We start from the raw sequence: 19,456 nt of genomic DNA, 5'->3' as shown, positions 1-19,456 counted from the left end.
TGTATGAGTCGGAAAGGGAAGTTCCACACTATGAGTCTGTTTGTAGTTCTATTAATTATCTACCATTCAATATATGCGCAGCAGTGATAAGACGCTGAAGAAAAGGTTTGGTCGAAGGAGATCATGCTTCACAATACTAATGACATCCGTTTCATTTATATTTTTATAACAAATATAACCTTTTTTAGGTTATATATATATATATATATATATATATATATATATATATATATATATGTATATATATGGAAATTACCTTATAATCATACTTTTATTTTTTTGGTCTTTTTAGTGGATTAAACTTTATTTTTTGTTATTGTTTTTTTTATTTGCATGTGCAGTAATAATCTGCCTTCTATTATGCTTTTTGATCATAGATTTGATTCCTGGATCAGATTTCATGTGGCGCTAAAAACAACAGCACAAGTTGATTTGTCATGATTTTGTCATGGTTTTGTTATGATTTTGTCATGATTTTGTCATGATTTGCCATGATTTTGTCATGATTTGGTCATGATTTGTCATGATTTGTCATGATTTTGTCATGATTTGCCATGATTTGGTCATGATTTGTCATGATTTTGTCATGATTTGTCATGATTTGTCATGATTTGTCATGATTTTGTCATGATTTTGTCATCCGTACGTCAGACAGAACGTCTGAATATTCAGTTTTACGGTTTTACCTCTTTGAGCTAAATATGCTCGTTTATGTTTACCAAAATATTGAGGTGAAATCTCACGGTTATCCAGCACGTCCATTTGCATGTTACAGACTTATTTTTAAACACTATTCAGGAATAAAACTAACCTTCAACAGAGGCTGCAACTAAACAAGTTAACAAGACATTACCAAACATTAACTAACAATGAGCAATACATTCATTACAGCAGGGGTGCCCAATCCTGCTCCTGGCGATCGACTGTCCTGCACAGTTCATCTCCAACCCTAATCAAACACACCTGAAGCAACCAATTAAGGTCTTCAGAGCACGTCAGGATCACTTGAAAATTAAAGGCAGGTGTGTTTGATTAGGGTTGGAGATGAATTGTGCAGGACAGTCGATCGCCAGGAGCAGGATTGGGCACCCCAGCATTACAGTATTTATTCCTCTTTCTTAATGTTTATTAATACAAATACAACTGTTTATTGTTAATTCATGTCAAATTAGGTACATTAAATTATAACGGATACAACTTTTGATTGAATGTATTGGTAAATGTTGAAATTAACATTAACTAAGATTAATAAATGCTTTAAAATGTATTTTTCATTGTTAGTTCATTTTAACTTAAGAATAAACTGTTACATAATGGAACTTTAAAGTATTTACTTTATTTTATAAGCAACACAAATCATCCCTCCTGTTGATAATTAAAGCATTAATTGTCATATTAGTATACTTCTGTATGATTAGTAAGGCATTACCAGGTGAACCTCATGAAAACAGGTCCCATGACAAAGAAAAATTTATTTATTTATAAACCAAATGTAGCTTATTTTAGGACCATCAAGAGTTTTTTGCACCATGACATTAACCATAATGTGTTTTTTTCTTTTATGGGAGCTTGTTTCTGCCATGTCATAAAAAAGGTCATTTTTATCTTACAATGCTGAGCAATAAAGTATGGAAAAACTCACAATTGCAAGTTATTAAGTCTGAATTGCAAGATCACAATTACCTTTATTCTGTTTTTTTTTTTATTAGCTTACATGATTCTCATACATGTATTAGCACATTTGAATTAAATCAACACAAAATAAATGTAAAATGTATTATTTATTTAAAAAAAAATTAAAACATTAGTTTGAACAGTTACTGTACTAAATTACAGCATTTTTCACATTAATGGGAGAAATCTGCTTAATTGTCATGAAAAACTTAATGCTCCTAAATTTCCTTTAGGGAAAATATAATGTCTTCTTTTTGATTTTGGGGTGAAATATGACCTGAACATGTTCTGTGAGATTCACCTCACCAGACTTGCCATGACGGTTTGTTTTCTGTCGTCTGTAATATGAATTTCTTGTAAAGCCCCATGAATGTTTTGGAAGTCTTATTGAATCATTTCTCTGTCAGTCTGATCGCTCACATAAACTTGTCATTTCCTGCCTTTTAATGTGAAGGAATGTGAAGGACTAATAGTCTTATTAACTTTGTTTATATATACATTAGATTAAATTAATTTGATCACATGACCAAACTGTCTCAGATTTGTGTTACATCCTCGCTTTCCTCATTTTTGTTCTGCTCTGGTTCTTTGTACTGATGATGATGATGATCTGTGCGTTAAAGTCATCAGCACTGCTAAATACAGTTGCATGTTATTTTACACGTCATGAAGAGTTTCTTGAGTTTGTTCAGTGTTAATGAAGTCTGATAATATTGAGCTGCAAGCTGATAAACAAATTTAATCACAAATTCAATCTCTAGCTTGTGTTAAAAGTTCAATATCACTGCTAGTAGAAAGATTCAAATCTAGTAGAAACTGTGATTAACTGGAAATGTATTCAAAAATGATTTGATCAAAGTCTCTCTGCTGTTTTTCTTACATAATTTATCAGATGAATGAGTTCTTTCGAAACCACCGTGACGTTTATGCATGTCTGGTCTACACCAAAAGAAAAAGTGGTGTAGAAACAATTTCCACTTTTCCAAATTTCACAAACGGCAAGTAACACATTGAATTAAATGCAAAATTGGGAAGTAGAAAGACTGAAATAGTATTTTCTTGTCGAAGATACTTAAAAAAATCTTTAATTACTGCTTTTTAATGTTTAATTTTGGTAACACTTTACTTAAAACCTTTATATTTAATGCATTAAATGTATTTTAATGCATTAAAGTGCCCCTATTATGCTATTTTAAAGGTTCCTAATTTTATTTTGGTGGTCTCCTAAAACAGGTTAAAAAAAAACAAAACATGTTAGTTTTCCCATAATTTTGGGAGAATTCAAGGTAATTTGGGCACTTGCCATTGAGTGTTCCAATCAATAATTCAACCCTTTGTTTTACTCTCTAAGCCCCGCCTTTCCAAGAGCTACTCTGCTCTGATTGGTCAGATGGCCCAGTCTGTTAATTGTGATCGGTTGTGATTGGTCGACCGCTTAGAGAGCGTGTCGGAAACGAAACGCCCATTACCATAACTGATTTTTTTTTAGCTCCATTGTAATGTACACACTGTAAAAACAATAACGATCACGTTAAGTTTAGCCTACCATATTAATTCCAGGGCGAATCCGATGATGAAACATTGGGTTATTCAACCGAGGACGACTTGAGCAGGACGTTTCTCAGTGGTAAGTTTTTACTCAGTTTGTCGATGTTGCAACTCTTAGCATTAACAAGCTTACGTTCATCAACAAATGTGTGTAGCCTATTCCTAATTAATTGCGGTGCTCATGCGAGAACTATCAATAACAGCGCATGTTAGCCGAGCACAAACACGAATGACTGATGTAACATTAAAGTTTCCAAAACAAATCTTGCTCCATCCTTTATCTTTACTCAAAGTAGTAAGAACGACAGATCTGTAGGCTATTAAATAGTGATAGTAATAGTAATAGTAGTAGTGGTCCACAACTGATTATCAGTATTTCAGTAAGACAGTGATAACGTGAGTCAGCCGGTTAGCAGGAGACCTACACAGTAAACACAAAACTATGTATTACGAACACTCGGTAGAAAATATATGTCTGCCAAAGAATGAGAAATATTTAAATATTTTATCCACCTAGATGGCATGTAAGTGTACATATAGAAATAAATACTTCATTTTAATATATCACACGAAAATAGATTTTATTAGAGTTATCTCTAAATGTAATTTTTAATGTGTTTTTGCAATATTTGGCAGGACATATTCTGCAAACACATCTGTTTTCTAAATAATCTTTGAAAAATTTTGTAAAAATTGTTAAAACCATGTTATTACACTAAACTAGATTATTACATTTTATTCCACATTCATTTTCCTGTATATAATTATATTTTTATGAAAAATACTGGTTACGCCAATTGACAAAAAACAGTTACACCACCTGACCATGTTGCTTTTAGAGTCAAAGGCCATTGTTGGATCAATAACTAGTCATACTTACAGGTTGTGATTCAGAGGAGCAAGTTGGTCCGAATAAACTGGGTACTGACCCATATTTAACGGAGAAGCGTTTTGGGAATTCCATGTTTACCTCTCAGTGGAATGTCAGTAAAATGTCGGGAACACAACAAAAGTTTGTCCTGCTGTTGTATGTCTGTGGTCATTTTAAGCACTGAATCTTCACATCCTTATCATTTGGAAGTGAATTTGCCTTTGAAGAATGCAGAGTAGAAAACAATCTTCTTGACATGTACACAACACGATTTGGTAGAGATAGTTCACTTCTAATTATGCAAATTTGTTACATTGTTACATGAATGTTATGGAGGTAAGACTGGAATTAATGATGTCTGGTTCAGACAGTTCAGTATCGGTTCTGTCTTTTGGGAGACAATAACTTTATTTGTCGTGCACGTTGATCTTTAAAACTTTGCAGACCTTTTACATTCACAAACAGCTTTATTACACACTGCATATAAGGTATTATCTGAAAAAGCATAATGGGGGACTTTAATTATGCCTTGTGATGCATTGAATGATCTCATGAATAATTGTAACCACTGTTATAATACATTGTTATTTATTCTTTGTTACACCTTTAGAAAGTAAAATGCATTAAAACATGCCAATCAAAATGTAACAAGGAATCTGCAAACATTGCAATGCATTTTAACTTTGGCAACAGTTACTTATGAAAACACATAATGCATTATAACGTACATTATGAATATCTTTATATTGCATTATACATAAAGGCTTTAAGTAAAGTGTTACTAAAATGTTTTTTTCCAGTGTAGCTTAAGACAAAACTCTGCTGAAACACATAATAATAATAAAACAACCTTAAAAACCTTATTAAATTCCTTAGTATACCACAAATACCTTAACAACATGACATTTACACTTTGTATGACATCAATCAATCAGTCAAACTGTATGTTGCACCTCTCAAGGCAACAAATCGAATGCAATTCGAGATTTAAAAGTGGTTGATACAAAATGCAACAGTAAATATAAAATAAATAGAGTATAGTAAAACAGTATATAACCGCTAAAATGTTGCTTTGCAGTAGCTAAAGTGGTTTTAGCATGTTGATATGTGGTTGCTAGGGTGTTTAGGTGGTTGCTAGGTGGTTTCCCACTGATATTCTGGTCTGTGGGATTTTTATACACATTTTGCAAAGGGCTTGATCAACTTTGATATCATTCTTTGTGCACAAATAAACCACCGAGCCGAATGCAGATGTGTTTGGGTGACAGTAGATAAATGATCCGCCAACTTCTTCCTTCCAGAGAACAGTGAGTGTGTTGATAAAGAGCCACAACCGTTCTCAGATACTGTAAATATCAGCCCCTCTTTACACCACGCGTCTCCACCTTCATGCCAACGCAGAAAGTTGACAGTGACACACATGCACATACGACCTGACCTCGATTTGATCAAACGTCACGGAAAACACACAGGTTTGTGGACACGTCGAGAGGAAGCGGTGTGTGTGTGATAGTGTTGTACAGTGATTTGGAGGACGTGGGCAGATCTCTCTGTAATCGAGATCAAGCTTCCAGAGTGTCTGATGCTGTCACACAACTACAACACAACTGTTCAGTGTGTGTCTGCTGTTTCACACAACTACAACACAACTGTTCAGTGTGTGTCTGCTGTTTCCCACAACTACAACACAACTGTTCAGTGTGTGTCTGCTGTTTCACACAACTACAACACAACTGTTCAGTGTGTGTCTGCTGTTTCACACAACTACAACACAACTGTTCAGTGTGTGTCTGCTGTTTCCCAACTACAGCACAACTGTTCAGTGTGTGTCTGCTGTTTCCCACAACTATAACACAACTGTTCAGTGTGTGTCTGCTGTTTCCCACAACTACAACACAACTGTTCAGTGTGTGTCTGCTGTTTCCCACAACTATAACACAACTGTTCAGTGTGTGTCTGCTGTTTCCCACAACTATAACACAACTGTTCAGTGTGTGTCTGCTGTTTCCCACAACTATAACACAACTGTTCAGTGTGTGTCTGCTGTTTCCCACAACTACAACACAACTGTTCAGTGTGTGTCTGCTGTTTCACACAACTATAACACAACTGTTCAGTGTGTGTCTGCTGTTTCCCACAACTACAACACAACTGTTCAGTGTGTGTCTCCTGTTTCCCCCAACTACAACACAACTGTTCAGTGTGTGTCTGCTGTTTCCCACAACTACAACACAACTGTTCAGTGTGTGTCTGCTGTTTCCCACAAGTACAACACAACTGTTCAGTGTGTGTCTGCTGTTTCCCAACTACAACACAACTGTTCAGTGTGTGTCTGCTGTTTCCCAACTACAACACAACTGTTCAGTGTGTGTCTGCTGTTTCCCACAACTACAACACAACTGTTCAGTGTGTGTCTGCTGTTTCCCACAACTACAACACAACTGTTCAGTGTGTGTCTGCTGTTTCCCACAACTACAACACAACTGTTCAGTGTGTGTCTGCTGTTTCCCAACTACAACACAACTGTTCAGTGTGTGTCTGCTGTTTCCCACAACTACAACACAACTGTTCAGTGTGTGTCTCCTGTTTCCCCCAACTACAACACAACTGTTCAGTGTGTGTCTGCTGTTTCCCACAAGTACAACACAACTGTTCAGTGTGTGTCTGCTGTTTTCCACAACTACAACACAACTGTTCAGTGTGTGTCTGCTGTTTCCCAACTACAACACAACTGTTCAGTGTGTGTCTGCTGTTTCCCACAACTACAACACAACTGTTCAGTGTGTGTCTGCTGTTTCCCAACTACAACACAACTGTTCAGTGTGTGTCTGCTGTTTCCCACAACTACAACACAACTGTTCAGTGTGTGTCTCCTGTTTCCCCCAACTACAACACAACTGTTCAGTGTGTGTCTGCTGTTTCCCACAAGTACAACACAACTGTTCAGTGTGTGTCTGCTGTTTTCCACAACTACAACACAACTGTTCAGTGTGTGTCTGCTGTTTCCCAACTACAACACAACTGTTCAGTGTGTGTCTGCTGTTTCCCACAACTACAACACAACTGTTCAGTGTGTGTCTGCTGTTTCCCACAACTACAACACAACTGTTCAGTGTGTGTCTGCTGTTTCCCACAACTACAACACAACTGTTCAGTGTGTGTCTGCTGTTTCCCACAACTATAACACAACTGTTCAGTGTGTGTCTGCTGTTTCCCACAACTACAACACAACTGTTCAGTGTGTGTCTGCTGTTTCCCACAACTACAACACAACTGTTCAGTGTGTGTCTGCTGTTTCCCAACTACAACACAACTGTTCAGTGTGTGTCTCCTGTTTCACACAACTATAACACAACTGTTCAGTGTGTGTCTGCTGTTTTCCACAACTACAACACAACTGTTCAGTGTGTGTCTGCTGTTTCCCAACTACAACACAACTGTTCAGTGTGTGTCTGCTGTTTCTCACAACTATAACACAACTGTTCAGTGTGTGTCTGCTGTTTCCCACAACTACAACACAACTGTTCAGTTTGTGTCTGCTGTTTCCCACAACTACAACACAACTGTTCAGTGTGTGTCTGCTGTTTCCCACAACTACAACACAACTGTTCAGTGTGTGTCTGCTGTTTCCCAACTACAACACAACTGTTCAGTGTGTGTCTGCTGTTTCCCAACTACAACACAACTGTTCAGTGTGTGTCTGCTGTTTCCCACAACTACAACACAACTGTTCAGTGTGTGTCTGCTGTTTCCCACAACTACAACACAACTGTTCAGTGTGTGTCTGCTGTTTCCCACAAGTACAACACAACTGTTCAGTGTGTGTCTGCTGTTTCCCACAACTACAACACAACTGTTCAGTGTGTGTCTGCTGTTTCTCACAACTATAACACAACTGTTCAGTGTGTGTCTGCTGTTTCCCACAAGTACAACACAACTGTTCAGTGTGTGTCTGCTGTTTCCCAACTACAACACAACTGTTCAGTGTGTGTCTGCTTTTTCCCAACTACAACACAACTGTTCAGTGTGTGTCTGCTGTTTCCCACAAGTACAACACAACTGTTCAGTGTGTGTCTGCTGTTTCCCACAACTACAACACAACTGTTCAGTGTGTGTCTGCTGTTTCCCAACTACAACACAACTGTTCAGTGTGTGTCTGCTGTTTCCCACAAGTACAACACAACTGTTCAGTGTGTGTCTGCTGTTTCCCAACTACAACACAACTGTTCAGTGTGTGTCTGCTGTTTCCCACAAGTACAACACAACTGTTCAGTGTGTGTCTGCTGTTTCCCAACTACAACACAACTGTTCAGTGTGTGTCTGCTGTTTCCCAACTACAACACAACTGTTCAGTGTGTGTCTGCTGTTTCTCACAACTATAACACAACTGTTCAGTGTGTGTCTGCTGTTTCCCACAAGTACAACACAACTGTTCAGTGTGTGTCTGCTGTTTCCCAACTACAACACAACTGTTCAGTGTGTGTCTGCTGTTTCCCAACTACAACACAACAACAGTATCTATCTATCTATCTATCTATCTATCTATCTATCTATCTATCTATCTATCTATCTATCTATCTATCTATCTATCTATCTATCTATCTATCTATCTATCTATCTATCTATCTATCTATCTATCCTCAAATATCTATCTATCTATCTATCTATCTATCTATCTATCTATCTATCTATCTATCCTCAAATATCTATCTATCTATCTATCTATCTATCTATCTATCTATCTATCTATCTATCTATCTATCTATCTATCTATCCTCAAATATCTATCTAATCTATCTATCTATCTATCTATCTATCTATCTATCTATCTATCCTCAAATATCTATCTATCTATCTATCTATCTATCTATCTATCTATCTATCTATCTATCTATCTATCTATCTATCTATCTATCTATCTATCCTCAAATATCTATCTATCTATCTATCTATCTATCTATCTATCTATCTATCTTCAAATATCTATCTATCTATCTATCTATCTATCTATCTATCTATCTATCTATCTATCTATCTATCTATCTATCTATCTATCTATCTATCTATCTATCTATCCTCAAATAAACGTTAAAACAAGAACTATATAGTGACTCACTATGAACGAAGAACCATAAAGATCTCCAAAGGCACTTTGTAGGACAGATAATATGGTCACACCACAAGCTACAGTGTAAAAACCACGGCACATGAACATCAGTATCAGTAGCGTGTTCATGTTCTGTATTTGTCTTCTGAACGCAGGCCGTTCCTGCAGACTGACATGCATGTTGTGCAAGAAGACGGTGCAGTTGCATCTGAGTTTCCAGGCTGATCAGTATCTCTGCGGTCACTCCACACACTCAGCCTCTCTGACTCGAAACATGACTCGAAGTGAACCGTTGTAGTAAGACACCCACGCGGACAGAAGCCTTTATCAGAGTCACCTGTGCTGAAATGAATAAACCCCTCAGAGAGGCTTCTTTACTGCAACTCATGTGACTTAGAAGAAATCGAGATGCCGTGACTGAGTGTTTGGACTCTTCAGTGCAGAACTGAAAAGGTTAAACGTTTCCTTAATGCCATGTGAGCTAAAAGAGGCACAGATGGTCTTGAAGACACTCATCTCTGACTGTTTTCATCATTAATAAAGCAGGTCAGACCAATTCCAATAAATGCACTTTAAAACCACCGATAACCTTTTCTACTGGTTGAAGTAAAAACCTTTACTGACAGTATTTACCGAAAGGTCCACTTCTCTTTTTATGCACACTTACATGAGTGATTCTCACAGAAACTTAAGAAATATCACTGGGTCAAATTGAAAAACCCACAAATCAAAATCAAAACAGGAATATATATTTTTAGTAACATTATTATTATCATTATTGGATTTGCATTGACATTATATTCATGAAGTTATATATATATACAAATATATATAAAAATATATATACAAAATCAATTGTATATTAGACTACAGTCATGAGAATTTAGCAAATGCGTATAATTCATGAAAATAATATCATAATGAAAATAAATCATATGTATGCCTTAAAACCCACTTCCTTTTCTTTATGCAAGGTATTTCCTATCGTTTGACTTTGTGGTTGAACAGTGAACACAAAAACAGATTTAACCCTAGCGCTGTTTTCTGGAGAGTCTGAGATGGTCAAACAGAGACACCTGGCGGCGAAGAGCGGAACTGCTGTTCTTATTATTGTACTAAAACAACTATAACTGCACAGTACAGGTCAAAAGTTTGGAAACATTACTATTTTTAAAGTTTTTGAAAGAAGTTTCTTCTGCTCATCAAGCCTGCATTTATTTGATCAAAAATATAGATTTTTTTTTAAAAATATTGTGATATATTACAATTTAAAATAATTGGTTTTCAATTTATTATACTTTAAATTATCATTTATTTCTGTGATGCAAAGCTGAATTTTCAGGATCATTACTCCAGTCTATCACATGATCCTTTAGAAATCATTCTAATATGATGATTCATTATCAAAGTTGGAAACAGTTCTGTTGCTTAATATTTTTTCATAACCTGTGATACTTTTTTAGGATACTGATGAATAAAAAGTTAAAAAAAATAATTAAAAAAAAGCAATTTTTTTAAAAATAGAAATCTTTTGTAACAACAATATACACTACTAGTCAGTAATTTGGGGTCAGTATTTTTTCTTTTTTTTTAAATAAATCAATACTTTTATTCAGCAAGGATGTGTTGAATTGATAAAAAGATTTATATTATTAGAAAATATTTTTTTATTTTGAATAAATGCAGTTCTTTTTAACCTTTTATTCATCAAATATATTAGGCAGCAGAACTGTTTCCAACACTCATAATAAATCAGAATATTAGAATGATTTCTGAAGGATCATGTGATAGACTGGATGTCACATGTGACACTGAAGACTGGAGTAATGATGCTGAAAATTCAGCTTTGCATCACAGAAATAAATTCTTTTTTAAAGTATATTCAAATAGAAAACTATTATTTTAAGTTGTAATAATATTTCACAATATTACTGGGTTTTTTTCTGTATTTTTGATCAAATAATAAACACAGCCTTGATAAGCATTAGAGACTTATTTCAAAAATATAAAAAAAACGTAATGTTTCCAAACTTTTTACCTGTACTGTAGTTAATCTAAAACTTTTGTTCCGGTGCGTGTTGGTTTGAAGTTATAATATATATATATATATATATATATATATATATATATATATATACAGTGAGGAAAATAAGTATTTGAACACCCTGCTATTTTGCAAGTTCTCCCACTTGGAAATCAATGAGGGGTCTGAAATTGTCATCGTAGGTGCATGTCCACTGTGAGAGACATAATCTAAAAAAAAAAATCCAGAAGTCACAATATATGATTTTTTAACTATTTATTTGTATGATACAGCTGCAAATAAGTATTTGAACACCTGTCTATCAGCTAGAATTCTGACCCTCAAAGACCTGTTAGTCTGCCTTTAAAATGCCCACCTCCACTCCATTTATTATCCTAAATTAGATGCACCTGTTTGAGGTCGTTAGCTGCATAAAGACACCTGTCCACCCCATACAATCAGTAAGAATCCAACTACTAACATGGCCAAGACCAAAGAGCTGTCCAAAGACACTAGAGACAAAATTGTACACCTCCACAAGGCTGGAAAGGGCTACGGGGAAATTGCCAAGCAGCTTGGTGAAAAAAGCTATTTTACGACTTCTGAAGACTTTGATATATACATCATAGGACTACTTTTTTAAAGTAACTTGTAAGTAACGCATTACTAAACAATACTAACAAAATATCTGAGTACTTTTTAAAATAAACTTTGTTTTCCCATTTATTGACTTACAGCTCTCAAGCTGCACGAGGCCGATGGACACGCGAGCTGCATTTCTTGCCTGGGAACGGCCCACGCGGAAAATGCACTCTCTGCTGGCGGATGTGAGGCCTGCGAAAGCATGCCGATCTCCGTGCTGCGAGCACGGCTAGCTCTCTTACGAGACGGCGATGCCGCTTCACCTGCGCTTCCCTTCCCGGCACTACTTCAGCCGCGGAAGAAGAAACGCCGCAGCCAAAGGCCCCCCGAGAGCATGGAAGTAGCGAACGCACGCCGGCCGAGTCCCCACGTGCTTCGCCTTCTCCGGAGACGACACCCTCTCCGGTTCTCTTCGAGAGAGACCAGCGCCCCCCCCCAGCCACGTGGCGGGCCTTGTCTCATTCGGAGGATCGAGCGACCACGAGGACAGCCTGTCGATCGCTGCATCTGAGGAGGAATGGCCGGGCTCTCTCGACCCCGTCAGAGCTTCGCAGTCTTCAGGCAGCATTTCAGCGACCAGGACCAACTCCGACGCCGAAATGCTTCGGATCCTGACTAAGGCCGTCGCGGACCTCGACCTCGAGTGGGCCTCGCCCGAGGAGCTGCCCCGTAGTCGGCTGGTTTCTCTCGGGGCGCCAGCAGGCCCCTCGTCACAAACCGGCGCCATTTTTCCCCGAAGTCCACGACGAGCTGACTAAGGCGTGGCGCGCTCCTTACTCAGTGCGGGTGGGTTCATCTGTTTCCGCGACACTCTCATCTGTGGACGGTGCAGCAGAAAAGGGCTATGAGTGTTTGCCGCCCCTCGAGGAGGCCGTGGCAGCTCATTTGTGCCCGAATACGGCGGCTAGCAGGCGAGCTAGAGCTACCCACCCCAACAAACCCTGTAGAGCCACATCAGCCCTCGCTGGACGCGCGTATTCCGCCTCTGGCCAGGCTGCATCGGCTCTACACACCATGGCTGTGCTACAAGTTTACCAGGCCAAGCTCCTCCAGTCGATGGACGAGGTTGGGCCGAACCCCGAGGCCTTCAGTGATCTGAGAAGCGCGACGGACCTAGCCTTACGAGCTACGAAGGCTACAGCACAGGCCATAGGGAAGAGCATGGCGAGCTTGGTTGTTTTAGAGCGCCACCTCTGGCTTAATCTGACCGAGATTAAGGAGACGGACAAAACGCGGTTTCTCGACGCCCCTGTATCCAGCTCCGGCCTCTTCGGCCCTGCGGTTAAGGGTTTTTCGGAGAGATTCACCGAGGCACTGAAAGCGTCCCAGGCCATGCGACACTTCTTGCCGAAGCGCTCCAGCTCAGCGTCCAGCAAGACCAAGCCAGCTTCTTCGCCGCATCCAGCCAAGCCAGCGAAGCAGGTATCTCAGCCCCGCCCTGCGGCGGATACCTTCCGCCAGCCGAGATCGGCTAAGTGCTACCCGATGCCCCGGCGCCAAGGCCCGCGGCCCAGCGGAGTGAGCGACCCGGTGCCACCGAAGTCGTCCTAGCAAGGATGAAGAGAGAGGGTTTGTGTCTCGCGCTAGCCAGACCGCCCTCGAAAAAGCCCACACTACTTCCCGCAGCTCCCTGTTTAGCTCAGGCGGCTGGGGATTTTACTATTGTAAACAGGCCCGCAGCAGTGAGCACGCCTCTACAAACAAACGCCGTTTTCACGGCGACCCAAATAAAGCACAAAAAGAGTATGTTTCACAATCACAACCCATGGTTTCACGGTCCCCCTACACTAGGTGGCCCCCTCCATGTTGTAACACTGTCTCCCCCACAGGCAAAAGCTTGTACAGTCAGTCAAACACTCAATATGTGCACAAATCACAATATAAGGGTAGTAAGTCCCCTCACGGTAGGCGACTCATCCCAAACAGTGGTTCATTCCCTAGCCACAAGGGTGCAGGCCTGGCAAGCCATCCCCGGAGTGTCGAGTTGGGTCATAAACATTATAAAGCGCTTATAACTCGCTCTAATTTGCTCGCAGACCCCCAAAATTTCAGGCGGTTGTCGAGTCTTCAGTGAGAAGCAGCATGGGTCACGTGCTTCGCGCCGAAGTACAGAATTTGTTAGCAAAAGGGGCTATAGAATTAATCCCTCCCGCGCAAACACACTCGGGGTTTTACAGCCATTATTTTCTAATTCCGAAAAAAGACGGCGGTCTCAGACCCATACTAGATTTGAGACACTTGAACAAAGCTCTCATGAGACGGCCGTTCGAGATGTTGACTATCAAACACATCCTCGCGCAAATTCGCCCGGGGGACTGGTTTGTAACAATGGATCTGAAAGACGCATACTTTCATATTCGGATAGACCCTCATCACAGGCCATTCTTGAGATTCGCCTTCGAGGAGCAAGCTTATCAGTACACAGTTCTGCCTTTCGTGGCAGTCCGGCAGCCTGCGCATCATGGTGAATCACGGTTGTTTAAAAGCCCTGGTTCCCTGTCATCATGTCCTGGTCCGCACGGACAACATGTCAGTGGTGGCTTACATAAATCGCCAGGGCGGCATCAGGTCAGGCAGCCTGTATGCCATGGCGAGAGACCTCCTCATATGGGCACAGAACAATCTGTGCTCTCTGAGAGCAATGCATATCCCGGGTGTTCAGAATCTGGGTGCGGATATGCTGTCACGGGGCAACACTCCCCCAGGCGAGTGGTCCCTGAACTCGCAGACAGTTTGTCTGATATGGAGTGTGTTCGGAGAGGCCGAAATAGACCTTTTTGCCTCGAGATCCAACACTCATTGCACAATGTTCTTCTTGAAAAGCAGGGATGCGCTGACCCATCATTGGCCCAACCGCCCCCTTTATGCTTTTCCCCCTGTCTCGATGAATCCACAAGTCATAAAGAGGGTCAGGGAGAGCGGGCGCCCAGTCCTGCTGGTGGCCCCTCTCTGGAGATCCAGACCGTGGTTTCCGGAGCTGATTCAGCTGTCAGACACAGCCCCTGTTCCAATGAGGAAAGACCTCCTCTCTCAGGCCAAGGGAACGATATGGCATCCGCGACTCGATTTATGGGCCCTCCATGTATGGCCACTAAACGGGTACCCGGGGACCTCCCCGGAAAAATTCTAAACACTATCTCAGAGGCCAGGGCCCCGTCGACCAGGCGCTTATATGCTTTAAAATGGTCAGTTTTTTCCAGCTGGTGCTTGAAAAACTGTGTGAACCCGGAGTCATGTGAGGTAGCTGTGGTACTCTCCTTCCTGCAGGAGCTGTTGGACGCGGGCCGCTCCCCGTCCACGCTCAGAGTGTATGTGGCAGCTATTGCAGCGCATCATGCTCTGGTGGCTGGCCAGTCGATAGGAAGAGATGAGTTGGTGGTGCGTTTTCTGAAGGGCGCGAGGAGGATGAACCCCTCCAGACCCCCTTCTGTGCCCCTCTGGGACCTCTCAATGGTCCTGAGGGCCTTAAAGGGCCTGCCATTTGAACCGCTTCAGTCGGTTGATCTGAAGCCTCTCTCGCTAAAGACTGCTCTCCTGTTGGCACTGGCATCTATCAAGCGAGTAGGAGATCTGCAGGCGCTCTCAGTGAGCCCTTCATGTTTAGAGTTTGGTCCAGGTGACACGAAGGTCATCCTCAAACCCAGGCATGGTTATGTTCCTAAAGTGCTCTCAACGCCGTTCAGAGCACAGGTCATTACATTATTAGCTCTTCCCCCTTCTGCGGAGGATGGGGAGGTTAATCTTCTCTGCCCTGTCAGAGCACTGAGAATCTATCTGGAGCGTTCTGCGTCTTTCAGACAGTCATAACAGCTTTTTGTCTGCTTTGGTGGCCGATCCAAGGGCGATCCGGTCACTAAGCAAAGATTGTCTAGATGGATTGTGGATGCTATATCTATGGCTTGTACCTCGCTGGGTCAGGTTTGCCCCATAGGTATTAAAGCCCATTCGACTAGAGGCATGGCTTCGTCGTGGGCTTGGTCATCTGGTTTTCGCATTCAAGATATTTGTGATGCGGCCGGCTGGTCCTCGCCTTCCACATTTATGAAATTTTATAATATGGAAGTGCCTTCGCTGCAAGCGAAGGTATTTGCGATATGATGAAGGCCCGGCGGTTTGCCCGTTCTAGTCTACATTGTACTGTGCATAATCATAAACACACACATATATAAAACCCGCTTGCTGGTTATATTTTTATTATACTGATAGCCCCGACGGTGTCTGGGTTCATTTGGTATATTATATTAACACATATATTTTAATAAGACCCGACGGTGTCTGGTCTAATATATATATATATATATATATATGGTTTCGGGCTTGTCTTGGGCTCAGGGATCCTGAGTTCAGTAGCAACCAGTTACTTTTGGTGCGGCGTTTTGCAGGGCATCCCCACTGCGTATAGCTTCGCAATACGAAGTGACCGTTCGAAAGGGAACTACTCGGTTACTATCGTAACCTCAATTCCCTGAGATAGGGAACGAGTATTGCGTAGCCAACCGCACTATAGTAACTAGGTGAGTTGTCGCTTCAGTCGTGAAACCTGCTATAATGGCGAATTCGGGGCTCTGATATAGGCTAAGGCCACGCCCCCTGGGGGAGCTCTGATGTGTAATGATGCTCATTGGCTACAGGTCAGAGGCACCCGCGCCATTGGTTTGTGCAGTTGCTGCAGCACAGCCTATGAGCGAACCTGACGCTCAATGTGCTAGTGCTAGCTGTGCAGCTGCAAATGCATTTTAAATAAAAGCTTCAGTAAATCGAGGAAAAGGAGTTTCCCCACTGCGTATAGCTACGCAATACTCGTTCCCTATCTCAGGGAACTGAGGTTACGATAGTAACCGAGTAGCTTTCAGACGGATTTTGAGCTAAAACTTCACATACACACTCTGGGGACATCAGAGACTTATTTTACATCTTGTGAAAAGTGCATTATACCACCCCTTTAAACCATAGAATACTATAGAAGGCCTAAACGTTCAAAAACGTGAATTTGAACACGTTAACAACACGTAAAATATGCGTATTTAACACGCATTTCACGCGTTATTGTTTGCACGTGAAAAATCATCATGTTGTTATTCAGCTTGATTAGCTGGATTAGGGGCCTGTACCATGAATCTGGTTTAGCTGGCTAGCCATGTATGTTTCAGTTTAGTTTGCGTCAACCCTGGGTTTTAGGCACCGTGAAAGTGGTCTGGCTTTTAGCAGTGTTCATCGCCATAGTAACTCACGCTCCATGGCTAAACCTGGCCCGGGTCAGGTGATGTTCCAGGTAAGAGGTTGCAAACCCGAACTTGGACCAATCAGCTGTGAGCAAAGTGTCACATGTCTAATGCGATAAAGTCACTCCACCTGTTTCTACTCCAAATTAAAGCTCACCACAGAGCAAATGATTTTTAAAGACAAAATCGTCTGGCTTTTAGTGATGCTTATTTAGAATAATAATTTTGTATGATATAGATATTATTTATGTAATTATTATACCATTAATCAATCACACATGTACAATGTTAGTTAATCAATTATTATTACGCACAGTTTAAATGAATAAATATATAAAAGTAATATAAATACGCTTTAGAATCAATAGATGAAGCTATAAAATGACTACATGTGAGCTTAAATGTTCAATTCTCTCTATACCTTTATCAACTGTATAAACTAACTTCACAACTTTTACTTGCACTGATATACAGTAGCGAGACGTTGTCCTCTTTCATAGACGGCTATTTTCTTCTTGCTGTGTAAATTTGTTTAAATTCTTAATATTTTAATACTTTTATTTAATAAGTGAATCGCACTTGCTTCTCTCGCGAGAAATGAATTTCAATGAGTTTTGAATGAGTTTCACTCTTTCTCAGCACGTGATTGGCTGTTCGCTACTGAGAAATTTTCTCGTTATAGTGACTTAACATCTCAAAATAATGAGAAACTTTCTCGTAATAATGAGAAACTTTCTCGTAATAAAAATTACTTATCACAGAAAAGTCATAATTACAAGAAAGTTTCTCATTATTACGAGATTTTAAATCATAATTACAAGAAAGTTTCTCATTATTATGAGATTTTAAATCATAATTACGAGAAAGTTTCTCATTATTACGAGATTTTAAATCATAATTACGAGAAAGTTTCTCATTATTACGAGATTTTAAATCATAATTACAAGAAAGTTTCTCATTACGAGATTTTAAGTCATAATTACGAGAAAGTTTCTCATTATTACAAGATTTTAAGTCATAATTACAAGAAAGTTTCTCATTACGAGATTTTAAGTCATAATTACGAGAAAGTTTCTCATTATTACAAGATTTTAAGTCATAATTACAAGAAAGTTTCTCATTATGAGATTTTAAGTCATATTTACGAGAAAGTTTCTCATTATTACGAGATTTTAAGTCATAATTACGAGAAACTTTCTCATTACTAGAAACTTTCTCAATATAATGAGATACTAAGTCATAATTATGAGAACGTTTCTCATTATTATGACTTACAGAATTATATATTTTTTACTTCTAAGAGAGTAACCAGTGCTGGGTAGATTACTTACAAAAATTATAATTGGTTACTGATTCCAAATTATGTGATAAAAATTGTAGTTAGTAACGTAATCCACATCACTACACATTTAAGGTAATATAACCCGAGACTTTTGACCAACTTGTACGATAGGATACTCATGTACCATATTGATATAAAAATACAGAGAAAATATATTCCATTCTTTATGAACAACATGAAGTGCATTAAATATTAATTTATGGGTTTCCCAAACTGGGGTTCATGATGGAACCCAGTTCAAACTTACTGAGTTTAATGAAAAGTTAAATAATTACATTACAAAATGTAATCAGTTAATACCAAGCATTAGGAATAATGCAATACTTTTAAAAGTAATGTTCCCAACACTGGCTATAAGAATATACTCATCATTCCTAGTTAATTTTTGCTAATGTATTAATCCTGTAAAGCCTGACATGAAATGAGTCAGAAAAATATATTTTATTAATATATATATTTATATATTTTAAATGGAACTGTTTGCATATGCATTTCGCTTGGCATCATATTTGACATGCTTTTATGCTTCGTTTCACAGACGAGGCTTAAGCTTAATGTCAGTGTTATTGTCATGATGCACACCAGTAGTTTTTTTTTTTTCTAAGGCACATTTATAAAAGCTACTTTAATGTCCCATTTTAACTAAAGCCTAAGCTTGGCTTAATTTAAGCCCCATTGGTGAAACCAGGCCATGGTATGAGAGTGAGAACATCAAGCTGGAAGAACAAACACCTTGGTTTTATTCAGAGGCTCAAATGGAGCCAAAAAGATAAAATTCTGATGCTTGTTAATGAGATTTTTATAACCGTATAACAGACTACCAGTACTTGCATAAAATGCATATAAACATCAGTCGTCACTCTTCAGCTGCCAATGTCTCGGTAAGATATTTAAATGCCGTTTCATGATCAAAGCTCTGTAGTTTTAAAAGCATGGAGAGATGAACAAATAAACCTCTCAAAAGCCTGATGGATCCAATTTGATACATTAACATTTTTATTTCTTAACAGAATAGCCATTTGTGAAC

General features: G+C 39.5%; 1 long non-coding RNA gene across 1 annotated transcript; it reads left to right on the top strand.

The window, feature by feature from the left end:
* Positions 1–254: 254 nt before the first annotated feature.
* On the top strand, positions 255–2,341 carry LOC311068975. Its single transcript, XR_014603451.1, has 2 exons — positions 255–896; positions 1,103–2,341. It is a non-coding gene; the product is annotated as an uncharacterized lncRNA (long non-coding RNA).
* The last annotated feature ends 17,115 nt before the right edge of the window (positions 2,342–19,456 follow it).

The sequence above is a fragment of the Abramis brama genome (genome assembly GCF_963993115.1).
Source record: "Abramis brama genome assembly, chromosome: 18".
Classification (NCBI taxonomy): domain Eukaryota; kingdom Metazoa; phylum Chordata; class Actinopteri; order Cypriniformes; family Leuciscidae; genus Abramis; species Abramis brama.
The sequence above is the reverse complement of the archived record's forward strand: the minus strand, read 5'-3'. Positions and strand labels throughout refer to the sequence as shown.